Genomic DNA, 5,300 nt, shown 5'->3' on the forward strand with positions numbered 1-5,300 from the left:
GGGGAGTAGAGATGTCTGAAATACTCAATTAAAAACCCTGCAAACTACTTTCTTCCCCTGGGAAGTGCCAACAGCATACCCAGACTCTGGATCAGCCTCCGAATTTTATTTACTTCTCCCGTGCAAAGCAATTTCCCCTGATCACAACAACGATTCCAGCATCTGCCCCCCAAACCCTTACTTTCTTAGCTCTTTCTCTCAGCTGAGCCACCTTCCAGCAAGCAAATAGCTGGTCAGTAATCAGCCTCTTTGGTGGGCTTGCTAGTTGTGAGAAAGGCCATAATGTTGGAGATTTGCCCAGCAAAACATACACCACAACCCTTCCTCTGCCTTGTCTGATTCTGATTTGCACCCAGTGCAAAAAAATCAGTGCAAACCTACTGTTGTTGATTAACTGATCTTTTTTCTATATGCGGTCACTTGTTGTTCATTACCATAACTATATGTTTCGGTCTCCTGAGGGAAGATAACTTGACAGCATGGTGCTGTGTGTCACGGCTTGTCCACATGGCACACTCAGGAAAATTCATCTGAATTATCCTTTCAAGTGGATTAGTTGAACCACATTAAAAGCCTAGAATAAATGCAACCTGGATTTGGTTTAGTTTAATTTGTTGCAGAAACGAATTAAGCAAAATTAAATTAGGCCACTTTTTTTCTAAATATGTGGCTTCACAGGGCTGTAATATGGTTTACCTAAGATACTTTAAGTTTATAACTCTGTTAGCCTGCACAGGCAAACCTTTACAATCCAAGAATTACTGTCCAAGACAGTTTTCCTACACATGTAAGTTCAGGAACAGGGCAGGTTGCTTGATGAAACAAATCAGAGCAGCCAAAGTACCATTCTCAATTTTCCAACCACAAGCTGCTCCCTGGACCCTCTGTACAGCCATACTGGGGACTGAATTCTCAAATTCTACGTGCCTGTATTCGACCTCCACCATCTGAGACGCTCTTCTCCTGGAAAAAGATACAAATCAAAATAAACGAGCTTCAGAAATGAAGGGAGAAAGCTGGCACAAACTAAAGGAGTGGAATGCAGCCAGAAAGTAGACACAGGTAAAAGAAACACTCTGTCATTTCAATGGAAAGCAAAAACAAGGGGATCCTCTCTGTGCTATTTTAGTTAGTACTGAACTAACCAGAGGGTACAATGTGGTGAAGGAAGACAGGGGACAGAGGAGAAACATTAGTTATCTTCATACGTATTTTTCAAGTTAACAAATATACTCCTCTATGAAAAACATGAGGTGGCCTGGGAAGAGCTCCAATAAGCAGCAGGCAGGGAGCCAGCTTTGGCTTGAGACACTTACTGAAATGGCCAAAAAAAAAAAACCAACCAAAAAAGCCCTCAGCTGAGATCAGAATCCCTAATGCACTTGAGAGCAATGATGTCAATCCCCAGGTTCATTACAGACAAGAACAAATCCCCACTGGTGAGAAGGGCTCAGATGCAAAACATCTTTTCCAATGACAAAGTCATCAAAAGCCAAAAGCATCCTTTTTCGTGACCCCAATGCTTTTTGAAGAAAAGGTGCTGGGCTGCAGGGGGAGCTGTACACCCATCATTTTGGTGGAGCAGTTGATGAGGGAAGATGTTCCTCCAAATTATAGTGACATCTTGGAGATGTGTTCTCTATAGGGGGAGCAATACACAGACTCCATAGGGCTCAGTGGAACCTTCCATATTGTTGACTATATTTCTGTCTGCATTTATTCTGTAGGTTTTCCAGCAGCTCTCTGCTTGCTATGTTGAAACTGTGCTCCCTGACACTACAGTTTTGTCTCATGTGCAGGTACTGTTTAATCTGAACTGATGCAGTACTTCCATTCTCATTTAGCACAGAAAATCTGTCCTTCTTCCAAGGTGAAGAGCTGAGCACTGAAATGACAATATGGTTTAAAAAACTTATTAACTAATGACTATGTCTTCTTCCAAATTGCAACAAAATGCCTCTATCAGCACAAAGAATGCCCAGATGAGTATCTGCTTAATTTGCCATCAGTACCAAGGAGATAAAGAATGCTTTATGGCCAATCACTTCAAAAGAAGTTTAACTTTATAGTATTCATATGGCCAACATACGACTGGTAAGTAATGTTACGACAGCAGTGCACGAATATTACACATATTTGGAATCTGAAAAGTTTTCACAATGACCTGTGAGTCTGTAGAACATGCAGTGTGCCTGCTAATTTTGTTAATCTAAATTGATGCTTGGTTTAAATAAAAATGGAGCAGAGAAGCCAGCTTAAAAAAGGCAGCATATATTCCATTTAATAAATAATTAAGCAGACTGGATGTATTTGATTCAATAAATTCTGGTGCAGATATGCTTTTCCTGCAATACACAAGGAATGTAAGGTAGGATTTAAGCTATAGGAGAAATATAAGCTATGAATAGGAAGTGGAAACAATGATTATGGTCATTCCTCTCTAAATTCATGGTGATTTATGACTTAGATATATTCATCCAAAGGAAAGGACTGGCTTGTTAGCAGTGGAGGCTATTTCAGGTGGTCAGCACTACAGCCACAATCCTAACATGCAAGTGCTTGGATATGGCACTGATGATAACTAATACAAAAACGTGGTTGCAACGACATTCATCAAAGTGAGAAGAAGTCTTGACAAGACATCTGAAATCCTGTGCTTCAGCTGCGAAAAAAACCTTGCTCTTTCCTGGGCTATGCTAAAGCACAAAACCAGCAGTTTGACCATATATTTTCAGCCAAATGTTACTAGACATGAAAGCTAGTAATTCAGCCATTTTCTGACAATCTGCTTTGAGCCAGGCCTAACAGGAGGCTGAAAGCAATTGTGCGATTATATGAGGAAAAACACATGAGTAAATACTCTAGAAAAATTATTAATGGAGTAGAACAGGCATTACAGCTGGACTGTCTCTGAAAGCTTATTTGTCAAGGTCTCTGCCTTGCCCAGTTGTTCTTTAAAGTCACTCAGCAAGAGTCTGTTTTGACCACAGATTGCAGAAGACTAATTTACAGACCATTTTTTACCCTTTCATCTCAAAAGCAATTTTCCAGGTTTTTTTAGTCCCAGTACTGTTAAAATAATTCATTTAGAGAATAGACGATGCAGAACATGTAAAGAAACTGACTATTAAACATAAATATGAATCAACATGAGCAGATGAAGCAATTTTAAAAAGGAATTAGCAGTGCAAACATATGACACACACATTTAAATATGAGAACATGGAGATAACTTTTTAATACGGTTTACGTGTACGTGGTGAAGGGAATGTACAGCAACAAAGAAACATAAATACCCCCTCACCCCCATTCAAATGGTACCTTCTAGAGGCTGATAGGTAAAAATCTATGAGGGCATCTCAGTCTCAAATTCGGTTACTTGATGGAAGTATCACCTCCTTGGCTTATACACACTTGGGCATATCAGTCATTGTGGTATGGACCTGCAAAAACCATAGCTTACTTCTAGTTCAAAGAGAGATGGAGAAACTACTTCGGTTTCTTAACTATTAGCCTTGAAAACACCATCTTGGGGTTCTTCATCATGCCTTGGGTTTGGGGAAGAAGAATACACCACAGCCCAAAATTAAAATTCAGATTTTATATTCTCCAGTGAACTGAGAGCAACAGCAACACAAGTTGGTGCTATACTGTGTTTCTTCAAGAGAAAGCTGATTGTTTTGAGTAAGACTTCCAATAGTTGGCAGCAACAGAGCATTAAAGTAGCATATGTAGCGTATGTGCCCTAGGAATTGATCAATGCTGCTCTGATGAGCAGCAAAGGGCCATATTCTTACATGACTCCACCAGAAACTGCCTGAAAAACGAGCAGAAAAAGAAAGTATTGCCTTACCATATGAGAAAGTTCAAAGGCCATTCCTACTTCCCAGGTATTTCAAGAGCCACAGAAAAATAAATCTGTAAGAGAAGAAAAATATTTTAGTTAGCGTGAGTAACGAGACTTTTTTTTGGTTTTATATATGGACCATATATTTCTACCAAAAATCCTAGATATTTTGAGGACTAGTTTTTGGTGCAACCACATAGAAGAAATACATGGGAAAGTATTTTAAGGTTGTCTTGTTTGAGGTTGAGAGAGAAGTAATATACTAGTTTGCCTATCAACTTCAATCAGCTTCTGTCTAGGCACATGCATTGTCCTTATCACCAGGGTATCTTGGCAGTTATTCCAGCCATATGTCCATGACATTCTCACAACTTTGCATACAAATGCTGTAATTTCATGCACAATTTATGAACCTGCATTTAACAGTGTGAGCCAACAACGCTCTCTTTATTAAAGTGCAACAGAAACACTGCCACAGCTTTTACCTTGTGCATGCATGTGCATCTATCTTCCTTTCACCATTCATTCACACCTGGGCTGTGAGGATAGCTGGGGTGGTTGTCTACAACTATACCTCATTTTAGGCAGAAAAATCTCTGGTTACATGCTAATCCTGCTCTCTCTGTGAGAATTTGGACAGTGGGAGCAGTAGAGAAGGGGGACAAAGAGCAATCAAGCTAAATGAAGAGAGTTTCTTCCATTTCTCTTCTAAACATGTTCCATATGTTGCTCCATTGTTGGCAGCTATGTGCTGTCTGAGTACCCACCCGTTACTTCTCCGAGCTCAGCTCTTTCTACACCAACCATAGTCTTTAAAGCTGAAGAAACTCCTGTTCTCCCTCAGGCCACAACAACTCACCCTTTGTACAGTAGGAATTGGTTTCAGTTGCCTCAAAAACATACACGCTGCTAATGAAAGCTTCTAGTCTTCTGCCAGACCTCCTCACACCTGCAGCAGTGGCTCCTGATCTGGTCATTGTAAAGCTTTCCAAAGCTGGAGACTTGTCATCTCTTTGCCTGGAAGTGACAAAAACCCACCCAACCAACCACACACTTACACAACTGTGCCAGCCTGGTGAGCAGTCCCTCTTTACTGCAAGATCCCTATTGTTAGTCAACTACTGCCACTGTATCAGGGGAAATCAGGGAAGGTTACAGACACATCCTCCCTGTCCCTCTGGTGAATGACAAATAAGGGAATGAGGCTCAGAGCCTCGTGGCTAATTTACTGCCAAGGAGGTTGAAGTGGCTCCCAGAGACTGCTCTTTTATTAGTATCCCAGACCTTGCCATGCTGCCATTTACTGTGGCTTGGCAGGTGCTCTGCAGCTGCTGCTGCTCCATGTCAGGAAGCAAATATTCTGCCTTTTGTGGCCCAGCTGAAGAAAATGTAGCCTATGAGACATAATAAGAGATTCCCCGTGGCCTCTGCAGAAACTAGGAATGCCATAATG

The 5,300-nt window shown here is 40.9% G+C and overlaps 1 long non-coding RNA gene across 1 annotated transcript; it reads right to left on the reverse strand.

Annotated features, from left to right (window-relative positions):
• Positions 1-675: 675 nt before the first annotated feature.
• On the reverse strand, positions 676-4,781 carry LOC127012939 (uncharacterized). Its single transcript, XR_007766043.1, has 4 exons — positions 4,707-4,781; positions 3,854-3,918; positions 3,322-3,443; positions 676-963 (listed from the first exon to the last, which is right to left on the reverse strand). It is a non-coding gene; the product is annotated as an uncharacterized LOC127012939 (long non-coding RNA).
• Between the last annotated feature and the right edge of the window lie 519 nt (positions 4,782-5,300).

The sequence above is a fragment of the Gymnogyps californianus genome, chromosome 2, assembly GCF_018139145.2.
Source record: "Gymnogyps californianus isolate 813 chromosome 2, ASM1813914v2, whole genome shotgun sequence".
NCBI classification, from domain to species: domain Eukaryota; kingdom Metazoa; phylum Chordata; class Aves; order Accipitriformes; family Cathartidae; genus Gymnogyps; species Gymnogyps californianus.